This window comes from Salmo salar, chromosome 10 (genome assembly GCF_965601325.2).
Source record: "Salmo salar chromosome 10, fSalSal1, whole genome shotgun sequence".
Taxonomy (NCBI): domain Eukaryota; kingdom Metazoa; phylum Chordata; class Actinopteri; order Salmoniformes; family Salmonidae; genus Salmo; species Salmo salar.
In genome coordinates, this window is record NC_138300.1 from 31,646,778 (window position 1) to 31,659,000 (window position 12,223).

The 12,223-nt window shown below is 42.2% G+C and overlaps 1 protein-coding gene across 7 annotated transcripts in view; it reads right to left on the reverse strand.

The window, feature by feature from the left end:
- The window catches only part of suco (SUN domain containing ossification factor), a 96,481-nt gene that overhangs the window by 69,414 nt on the left and 14,844 nt on the right, over positions 1-12,223 (reverse strand). Inside the window, exon 2 of one of the 7 annotated variants that reach the window (XM_082956902.1) lies at positions 1,273-1,491. The exons of the other annotated variants lie outside the window; for them this stretch is intronic. The gene's annotated coding sequence lies outside the window, so the exon portion shown is untranslated. The remainder of the gene's footprint in view (positions 1-1,272; positions 1,492-12,223) is intronic. 7 annotated transcript variants of the gene reach the window in all.

Sequence of the window (12,223 nt, forward strand, 5' to 3'; positions counted from 1 at the left end):
TGACTGCTCGATCCACACAGCAGACGACGTGGGCTAGGTTAGGAATGCTGTGTTGCACATGTAGCGCAAAATTTGACGTCGTGTCATTACGTCATGCACCTACGTTATAAAAGGTATTGCACGTCAGCTTTAACAATGATGTGCAAAAAAAAAATAAAGATATCGGGCCGATACCGATGTTGGCATTTATAGCTAATATCGGCTAATTCCGATATGTTCACCGCTATATCGTGCATCCCTAGTAGCAACCAATAAATAAGATACTTGGAGTCGAAAAACGATAACATTGTCCAACAATAATATTAAAAATATGTAACTATTGATTTTCCTACTCTATAATACTGTACATACAATAGGCCCCTATAACAGAATACATTATTTAGGGCTGTGACGGTAATTGAATAACTGTAGTTGACAATTACGGATGAAGACGGTCATGAAAATAAAATAACTCAAAACCGTTTAAATAGGCCTACTTTTTTCATGTAGATAAACTATTGTTTACTAATGATTATAAGCAATTGTTTTGCTAACTTTAGTCTGTCAATTAAACCTTCTACATCTCCTCTTTCCAACTGTCCTTTGATGCAGGGGTGTAGAATTGATGAGTGTACTTTCGTTTATGCAATGCACGTTTTCATTGCTTGCCAGTAAATAAATAGGTTGTCGATGACTGTGTACATCGGCCTGGCCAATTACCATAACCTCAAATTCCAAGACCGTCACAGCCCTACATACGTTTGCAATATGTTTATGTACAGCTTCACATACATACAGCAAGTCAGAGCAAGAGGCTTGTGGTTGTCTGTTTAAACTCTACATAGGCTACAGATATCTATGTAGAGAGATAAACAGGTTGTTTCCTGTTACAAGCTGAAAGCTGGTTGGACGGGTTCAGGCTCTTTCTGTATAGTCTCCATATAACGTTAACCTATAGATATGTACAGCTGTGTAGTTCAAGACGGTACTTTAGTTGCAATAGAAAAGCAGGGTGGGGAGAAGGTCTTTGTAAATCAACTCTATAACAAATATAGAGTTCCAGTCAAAGGTTGGGACACACCTACTCATTCAAGGGTTTTTCTTCAATTTAACTACTTTCTACATTGTAGAATAATAGTAATGACATCAAAACTATGCAATTACACATTATGGAATCATGTAACCAAAGAAAGTGTTAAATCAAAATATTTTATATTTGAAATTTCTTCAAAGTAGCCACCCTTTGCCTTGATGACAGCTTTGCACACATTGCATTCTCTCAACCAGCTTCACCTGTACTGCTTTTCCAACAGTTTTGAAAGAGTTCCGACATTTGCCGAGCACTTGTTGGCTGATTTTCCTTCACTCTGCGGTCCAACTCATCCCAAACCATCTCACATTGGGTTGAGGTCGGGTGATTGTGGAGGCCAGGTCATCTGATGCAGCACTCCATCACTCTCCTTCTTGGTCAAATAGCCCTTACACAGCCTGGAGGTGTGTTGGGTCATTGTTCTGTTGAAAAACAAATGAGTCTAGTTTAAAAGTTCTTGAAATTGTCCAGATTAAGACATGAAGGTCAGTCAAAGTAATGATGGACTGTCATTTCTCTTTGCTTATTTGATCTGTTCTTGCCATAATATGGACTTGGTCTTTTACCAAATATTCTGTATACCACCCCTACCATGTCACAACACAACTGATTGGCTCAAACGCATTAAGGAAATAAATTCCACAAATTAAATTAACAAGGCACACCTGTTAATTGAAATGCATTCCAGGTGACTACCTCATGAAGCTGGTTGAGAAAATGCTAAGAGTGTGCAAAGCTGTCATCAAGGCAAAGGGTGGCTACTTTGAAGAATCTCAAATATAAATTTTATTTGTTTAACACTTTGTTGGTTATTACATGAGTCCATATGTGTTATTTCATAGTTTTGATGTCTTCACTATTATTCTACAATGTAGAAAATAGTAAAAATAAAGAAAAACCCTGGAATGAGTAGGTGTGTTCAAACTTTTGACTGGTACTGTGCATCTCTACAAGCTATAGGGAAGCAGGATGAGATGACTGAACAGTTCTTTGTGAATGCATTTCCTCTAAGCAATGCCTTAATTTATTGGGCTCTCGAGTGGTGCAGCGGTCTAAGGCCCTGCATCTCAGTGCAAGAGGCGTCACTACAGTCCCTGGTTCGATTCCAGGCTGTATCACATCCAACCGTGATTTGGAGTCCCATAGGGCGGCTCACAATTAGCCCAGCGTCGTCCGGGTTTGGCCGGGGTAGGCCGTCATTGTAAATAAGAATTTGTTCTTAACTGACTTGCTTAGTTAACTAAAAGGTTACATTAAAAAAAATATATATATATTATAATAATTAGCTGAAAGTACACAATGTACAGAAAGAACATGGATACTGCACAGCTGGTGGAGAAAGCTCTCTCTCTCACACACACACACACACACACACACACACACACACACACACACACACACACACACACACACACACACACACACACACACACACACACACACACACACACACACACACACACACAGAGATGTACAGATACAGGGAGAGACATGGAGGTGAGTGGCTCTTTTAGAGCTAGCTGTGGTAAACAGTCAGTGCTGAAAAGAGTGGGGGAGGGGCAACATTAAACAGTGCTGAGTTTCTACAGAGGGAAAGGCGAAGAAAAGGCATTTTCTGGGAGAAATGAGGGATGACAGCAGCAAATCAGTCCCTCAAAACATCCGTGTGATATTCATTCACCCACACCTTCATCCCTCGCCTCACCAGAAAACTACTGTTCTTCACCAAAGATATTACAAACTCAACCTTTCCCTATAAACCGTACACAGCCACCAAGTACAGTAGAATTTTTTTTAAAGTGCCCTATAAAAGCCAGTACAGTGCTTACAGTCCTACCCACCTCATAAAACTAACAATTCACACCTAGAATTACTGCTATCAAACCACAGAATAAACCGTTTCAATCTCCAGAACTACTAACTGCCAGAGGCAAAAGGATGTCATTACAGTGTGTATGACGGACCACAAACTCAAGAAAACAAGATCCTGTTTGCGTACGGTACTGAATTTGAACGGCACACACGAAAACAGAGTTAATTTAGTATTTTGAAAACTATACTTTCAGAGAACAGACTTCAGACAACCGCATGGTTCACAAAAACAAGTGAAGTTGCTGTACTGTCACCAGTACTGTCTGTGGACCCCCAGTTCCAGAACGACTTGGCACCCCTGGAATAGTGTTGCTGAAAGCTTATAAACGTACAAAAACAACGAGGGGGAGGGAGAGAATGAAAAACAACATTGTCCAAGAAACTCAGTTCACGGACCAGTCATTGTCGCCCCCACCTACTCAGACAGAATGGACTCAGGGGGACTGAAGTTCTGTCATTTTGAGACATTATATAGCAGGGGGCTTTGGGCAGAATGGGCACCCTGGCCCCGTCTCACCCTGTTTGGCTGTCCCACAGACAGAGACAGACAGACAGCGGGGCGGGGATCTGTGTGCCCTGCTTACAGCCTTCACAGCCACTGGTCAAGAACAATACAGACAGAGGCAACTATCGATTTTTCCCACATCACTAATAATAAATGGATGGAATGAAGAAAAACGTGATCTGAGTTGAATTCAGAGTCACATAGAGTCATAGATGAGTTTATCGCGACTCTTTTGAATGAGTTGAAGCATTTCCCAGACGCTTGTTGAAACCAGCATTCACATTCATGATTAATATTATCCTTAGCGAAAAGGATACACTCAGCGGCCAGTTTATTAGGTACACCATCCTGTTCACGAAAATGGTTCGCTCCTACGTGGCCGTGGTTTGCTAAATAAAGCAGGCAATATGGGCAGAGGCATTTAGTTAGTGTTATTTTAAACATTAGAATGGGTAAAACGAGTGACCTAAGCAACTGAGCGTGGTATGATAGTCGATGCCAGGCGCGCCGGTTCCAGTATCTCAGAAAAGGCCGGTCTAGTGGGCTTTCCACACACTACAGTAAAAAAAAACCCATCAAATTCAGCTTGTTGCTGAGAGGTTGAAAGACAATGGGAAGAATCGTGCAAGCCAACAGGCAGACCACTGCACAGTACAACAGTAGTGTGCAGAACAGCATCCCGGAATGCACAACTCGTCAGTCCTTGTAGCAGACCACCACACCGGGTTCCACTCCTGTCAGCTAAAAACAAGAGGCGGCTCCAGGGGCCACGCCATCACCAACACTGGACAACTGAGGAGGTGAAAAACATCCGGGTTCCTGTTGCATCACGCTGATGGCAGAGTCAGGATTTGGCGTAAACAGCAAGAGTCCATGGCCCCATCCTAACTGGTGTCAACAGTACAGGCTGGTGGTGGTGTAATGGTGTGTGTGGGGAACATTTCTCTGGCACACGTTGGGTCCCTTAATATCAATTGAGCAACGTTTCCATGACCCGAAGATTTACGGCTGTTCTGGAGGCACTAGATGGCCACTGACTGTAGTTGTTCCTCCGTTTCGATTAACTGTATCAAAAACAGATTTGGTCAAACCCCACATTACGTAAACAAACAAGCAGGGATGCGTACAAGGGGCATGAGAACAAATACAACAATGAGTTCTGATTGTTGCCATTCATAACTAACTAGATGGAAACAGACCAAGCCTTCTGCTGTACCTTCCATCAGAAAGATGAGTGGAGGAGAGAGAGAGGATGCCACAGAAAACAGTGGAAAAGGAAGAGAAGCATGTCTGCATGACTAATACCATTTCAGTAGCAGCAAGCTTTAAAACAACTTGCCAACGGGAATTCCCTTTAAACCAGACCAAACTCTCTATTCTGAGTCTCAATTCTCTATACTCCAAACAAGGAAATCGCATTTTACAGTTAAAATATATGACTTCACACACGGCATTACCTAATGACAATAACGAAGTGATTAGGATATCATACAGGATATAATGCTTCTCTACACAGCACTGTCAAATCTGCTACGAGATGAAGAGAGGGTTGGGTACAGCTGGCTCACTGCATATGATGACGCAAATTCTGAGCCATGCTTCGGGACATTACCTGTACACTGGTGTGTGTGTTCCCTGCACCAATGTGAGTCAACACTCTTTCTGCAGCAGAATGTCAGACAATTAAGACTGTGCCATGATGACATAACTAATGAACTGCAGATGTCTGAGGCTATGTCATCATCATGGCCAATGTGTTCTTTGGGCTCCAATACTTCATCTTTAGACAATGGCTGAAATATCACTTCAACCCTTCAAAATGTGTTAAGCTTCCAAGCCATACATTTTGGGGTGGAATGGTCTTAATTTTCACAGAAGCCATAGCAATTAGGGATGCACCAATATCACATTTTTGGCCACTACCGATATCCACAGACAGACACAGAGAGAGACAGAGAGACTCCAAACCAGCCAGCAAACTATCAGAAATAAAACAGGGAAGGGACTCAGGGGGTGTGCAAATTTGGTACAGAGCAGACCTAACTTACTCTAAGTTCTTTGGGAACGGGGGGCAGTATTGAGTAGCTTGGATGAATAGGCGCTGACCTAACATAATCGTATGGTATGCTTTCGCAGTAAAGCCTTTTTGAAAATCAGACACTGTGGCTGGATTAACAAGAAGTTTCTTTAAAATGGTGTATAATACTTGTATGTTTGAGGAATTTCAATTATGAGATTTCTATTGTTTTGAATTTGGCACCCTGCAATTTCACTGGCTGTTGTCCCAGAGAGGTTAAATGAAACAAAACAAGAAAATTTGGCTAGCAATTTTAAAGGAAATCTCAACAGACCTAGCTATATTCCCCCATTAGAATCCCCATACTTTATTGAAGACAGCTTCTCCATCCTGGAGGGGGAAATCAATCATTTCCAGGCCCAGGGACATGTACTAGTCTTTGGCGACCTAAATGCCAGAACTGGACAAGAACCTGACACCCTCAGCACACAGGGGGACAAACACCTACCTGGAGATGACAGCATTCCCTCCCCCATATGCCCCCCTAGGCACTACTACTACAACAACATAAACGGGTCACAACTCCTGCAGCACGCTGTGTATGTATAGAGTCAATGGTAGGCTTTGAGGGGACTCCTACGGTAGGTACACCTATAGCTCATCCCTTGGCAGTAGTACTGTAGACTACTATATCACTGACCTCAACCCAGAGTCTCTCAGAGCGTTCACAGTCAGCCCACTCACGCCCCATCAGATCCCAGTCTACTTGAACAGAGCAATACTCAATCATGGAACTGAATAATATTAAGAAATGCTATAGATGGAAGGAATGTCGTTGTGGAAACCTACCAAAAAACAATTAGGAAACAACAAATTCAATCCCTTTTAAAACAACTTCCTGGACAAAACGTTCTACTGTAATAGTGAAGGTGTAAACTTGACAGTAGAAAATCAAAACAGTGTATTTGATCTCTCAGCTTCCCTATCAAATCTCAATTTCAAACAGAAAACTAACAATGACAAATGGTTTGATGAAGAATGCAAAAACCTAAGAAAGAAATTGAGAGACCTATCCAACCAAAAACATAGAGACCCAGAAAACCTGAGTCTACACCTTCACTATGGTGAATCACTAATACAATACAGAAATACATTACGGAAAAACAAGGAACAGCACGTCAGAAATCAGCTCAATGTAATTGAAGAATCCGTAGACTAACCACTTCTGGGAACATTGGAAAACACTAAACAAACAACAAAGAGTTATCTATCCAAAACAGAGATGAATGGATAAACCACATGATATACATGATCAAATACAAATCATAGAATCAACTATTAAAGACTACCAGAACCCATTGGTAGCATTGCCTTTAAAATTGTTTAACTTGGGTGAAACGTTTTGGGTAACCTTTCACAAGCTTCCTACAAAAAGTTGGGTGAATTTTGGCCCATTCCTCCTGACACAGCTGGTGTAACAGTCAGGTTTGTAGGCCTCCATGCTCACACACTTTTTCCAGTTCTGCCCACAAATGTTCTTACCTTGAACGAACTACAGGACAAAACACAAACCCTCCAACCCAAAAAGGCCTGTGGTGTTGATGGTATCCTGAATGAAATAAAATACAGACCAAAGTCCAATTGGCTATACTTAAACGCTTTAACATCATCCTTAGCTCTGGCATCTTCCCCAATATTTGGAACCAAGGACTGATCACCCCAATCCACAAAAGTGGAGACAAATTTGACCTCAGTAACTATGGGATGTGTGTCAACAGCAACCTTGGGAAAATCCTCTGCATTATCATTAACAGCCAACTCGTACATTTCCTCAGTGAAAACAATGTACTGAGCAAACATCAAATTAGACAGACCATGTAATCACCCTGCACACTAATTGACAAACAAAACAAATGCTTGTCATGCTTTGTTGATAAAATAAAAAAAGCCTGACTCAATTTGACATGAGGGTCTGCTATACAAGTTGATTGGAAGTGGTGTTGGGGGAAAAACATACATTATAAAATGTTATAAAATTTACGGTTGTGAGGTCTGGGGTTCGCTCACCAACCAAGAATTCACAAAATGGGGCAAACACCAAATTGAGAGACTGCATGCAGAATTCTACAAAAATGTCCTCCGTGTACAACGTAAAACACCAAATAACGCATGCAGAGCAGAATTAGGCCGATACCCGCTAATTATCAAAATCCAGAAAAGAGCAATTCAATTCTACAACCACCTAAAAGGAAGCGATTCCCAAACCTTCCATAACAAAGCCATCACCTACAGAGACGTCAACCTGTAGAAGAGTCCCCTAAGCAAGCTGGTCCTGGTACTCGGTTCACAAACACAAACAGACCCCATAGAGCCCCAGGACAGCAACACAATTAGACCCAACTAAATCATGAGAAAACAAAAGGATAATTCTTACCAATGTGTCAAGTAATTAGCAAAACAACTGAGCAAACTAGAATGCTATTTGGCCCTAAACAGAGTACACACAGTGGCAGAATACCTGACCACTGTGACTGACCCAAATTTAAGGAAAGCTTTGACTATGTACAGACTCAGTGAGCATAGCCTTGCTATTGAGAAAGGTCGCCATAGCCTGTCTTCTCTTGAGATCCAGGTCAGCCTGTCACACTGCCCACAAAATGGAGGTGGATACTGAGCTACACTTCCTAACCTCCTGCCAAATGTATGACCATATTAGAGAAACATATTTCCCTCAGATTACACAGATCCACAAAGAATTCAAAAACAAACCCAATTTTGATAAAAACCCATTTCTACTGGGTGAAATACCAGTGTGCCATCACAGCAGCAAGATTTGTGACCTGTTGCCACAAGAAAAGGGCAACCAGTGAAGAACAAACACCATTGTAAATACAACCCATATTTATTTTCCCTTTTGTACTTTAACTATTTGCACATTGTTACAATGCTGTATATAGACATATGACATTTGAAATGTCTTTATTATTTTGGAACTTCTGTGAGTGTAATGTTTTCTGTTCATTTTTGTTTTATTATCTACTTCACTTGCTTAGGCAATGTTAACATACGTTTCCCCATGCCAATAAAGCCGTTGAATTGAAAGGCTCAGGTGTACCGACACATGGATCATAAATCACCACACTTATTGGGACTAGACAGGATAATAAAGACTAGCGAGCTAGTGAGAGGGAGCTGGTGGTGAGCTAATGGCTTTCTAAAGCAAGGATCCTGCTAACCCACAGCTAGCTAGGGCCATGAGATCCGTCACCTTCCCTTCCCATCCCCATGGGTAGAAGAGCTGCGTGGTCAACTAAGGCCATTCTGGCTCCATGTCTCCCGAACAGCTGCCTGTGTACTGGTCTGAAACTCCAGACCACTGCTAGGGGTCAACATATGAGGAGCAGCTTATGGAACAGGACTACCTGCCAAACTGGCTCTCCAATTATTTGCTTTTTTACAAGGAGCATATATGCACCTAAGTTGAAAAATGTAGGCACACAAATACATTTATGAGCACTATGAAAAACACAGAATCCTTACATTTTTCTAGATGTACATTTAGGAGCACCAGTGCATCTCAGGTTGCTCAGCTAAATATTTTGGTGTATATGCGAGTAAAATGGTCGCTCTGTAGAGCACTGCACATACACACCATTTACGAAGGCCCTCTACTCACACACTGCTTGTCTATACTTACTTTTTCGTTGCGTGTGCGCGCGTGTATAAGGAAGGGAAGCGCCCTATAGGCCCTTGAACAGTAAAGAGTTGTTCTTAGCTTGGGTCAGCTCTGCTGCTCTTCAGAAACCATGCAGTAAAGAGTTGTTCTTAGCTTGGGTCAGCTCTGCAGCTCTTCAGAAACCATGCAGGGTAGGGCATGGAATCCCCTCAGCATTATGTCACTGATAGGCTATAGTCTTAGGCCTAACCTTTACCAGGTATATCTGTCACAAGTTCTAGGCCCATCTAAACTATATATTTGCTAAACCTGTGGATATGATCAGTTGGTTTAGTAACTACTAATTGAAGTATTGACTGAAAACTCCACCATATAGATACGATAAGGCAGATGTTCCAACATCGAAGGGCATACAGAGGGTAAACCTGATATAGGAGGGGGCCACGAAGATGGAAACAGCCATACAGCACAGCAGAATTCAGCCTATAGATAAGATAAGATGGAAACAGCCATACAGCACAGCAGAATTCAGCCTATAGATAAGATAAGATGGAAACAGCCATAGAGCACAGCAGAATTCAGCCTATAGATAAGATAAGATGGAAACAGCCATACAGCACAGCAGAATTCAGCCTATAGATAAGATAAGATGGAAACAGCCATACAGCACAGCAGAATTCAGCCTATAGATAAGATAAGATGGAAACAGCCATACAGCACAGCAGAATTCAGCCTATAGATAAGATAAGATGGAAACAGCCATACAGCACAGCAGAATTCAGCCTATAGATAAGATAAGATGGAAACAGCCATACAGCACAGCAGAATTCAGCCTATAGATAACAAATGAAAGTGGTTGGCTGAGCAGGCCTGGGATATACTGGTGTTGTCATACCGTTACTAATGCTCAGAGTCAGTGTAACTACTGTCAACATCTCAACTTTGCCTGAAGGGTCATTTTAGGTTTTATCCAGCAAACGTGTGAGGTTCAGTTGTGTTTGTGTGTGTGTGTGGCTAGTGCAGAAATCACATCCACAACAGAGGTTGCAACTTGCATAAGCCTACCACATGTTCCAATCAATTGAGCTGGAGGTTCTTTAGTATTAAAACCCCAGGTTCCCGCAATAGTTTAACTGGTCATTATCTTATTAGTGATGATAGTCTACATGATAATCTGAAAGACTGATGAGAACGAGATTCTCTCCCTCACATACGGTTCACTGCATCTGCCCAAATTAGATATATCACAGTGTGTAGGAATCTAAAGTGAAAGAACAGAAAAAAGAATAAGCCAAGAATAGACTGCAGGGTGTTCACTCACTGCCATACAATGTAGAGAAAATGGGGCAAATCAAGAGTGCTACGATATTCAAAAAAAAAAATAACATTTTCACATGGGTTGACTATAACAGGTGTAGACCTTACTGTGAAATGCTTACTTACAAGCACTTAACTCTATTTCTTGAACTGCATTGTTGGTTAAGAAAATATTTACAAAATTAACTGAAGTAAAAAAATGTTTTAATAAAATTGAATAAAAAGTCAAAGTAAATGTCAATAACTAGGCCATATACAGGGGGGTACTGGGTCAACGTGAGGGGGTACAGGTTAGTCAAGGTCATTTGTACATGTAGGTAGGGGTAAAGTGACTATGCATAGATAATAAACAGCAAGGGGGCGTGGCCTTCTGATGAATTGTTCAGCAGTCTCATGGCGTGGGGGTAGATGCTGTTTAGGAGCCTTTTGGACCTAAATTTGGCACTCCGTTACTGCTTGCCCTGTGGTAGCAGATAGACTGTTCTATGACTTGGGTGACTGGAAACATGTTTGACAATGTTTTGGGCCTTACTCTGACACCGCCTAGTATAGAGGTCCTGGATGGCAGGAAGCTTGGCCCCAGTGATGTACTGGGCCGTACACACTACCCTCTGTAGCAGTTGCCATACCAGGTGGTGGTGCAGCTGTAGATCTTTTTGAGGATCTGTTGACCCATAACACATCTTTTCAGTCTCCTGAGTGACAAAAGGTGTTGTGTTCACAACTGTCTTGGTGTGTTTGGACCATGATAGTTTGTTTGTGATGTGGATACCAAGGAACTTGAAATGAATGTGTGCATATAGCCTAGCAGACTGAAATCCGGTGTTTCCATGAGCAGCCGTGTGTGCTTTAGCTCGGTGCCGCTGACATGAATGGTCTGGGCTAATGTATACAGCTCTGCTGTTGACTGTGAACCTAGTAGAACATACACTGCTACGCCCCTCTGAACACAGACAGCTAGTTACTGAGTGCCCAGGAGGGTCTCTCCTTACCCTATAGAGGACAGAGTCCACACAGCCATTTCAGGTCTTCATTTACCATTCATGAAAACATAGCCTTAGAAGCATTAGTAGAAATGTAAAACAGCAGTGTGTGAGTGTAACAATGCAAAGTCAATAAGATGGAGGGTGAATAAGCTGACTCACAGCTCCAGGAAGCATTTCCAGGGCGACTTGATGGGGCCTTACTGGCTGGTTAGGTGAAATGTGACGAGAATCCCCACGGAGACAGGCCTTCACATATAGAAACACACTTCACCCTTACCAGACCCCCTAGCTCCAACACAAACTCACTGGAGGTAAGCACAACTCCTACAAACTCCCTGCTATGATAAAAACTTTCTGGCCATTGGATTCTTCACCCATCTGCTGTGCTGCCTGTTCTTTCCATGCCAGAGGTGTGAGTATTGGCACAGAGGGGTGAGAAGCCAATAGCCGCACGCTAAAGGGTTTGCATTAGTAATCATGCCAGCAAGAGTGTGTGTAATTAGGTTTGCTGTGGGATAGTGAAAGCAGGCACCCACCAAACTGGGAACCCAATCTGCCTTGGAAGAGTATTCTTCTCCCAGTATTACTAGTGTATGTCTCAATAAGAGAAATTCAAACAAACGCATGTAGTGTGCATGCGGGGATCACAATATACTGCAAATAATGATCTCCCTTCTTATAGTCCTATCATCTCGAGCAGAGGGCTGATGTGCAGAAAACAGGATGTACGACCAGAGCAGTGCCCAGTGGCCACCAACCGGTCGATCGTGATCGACTAGTC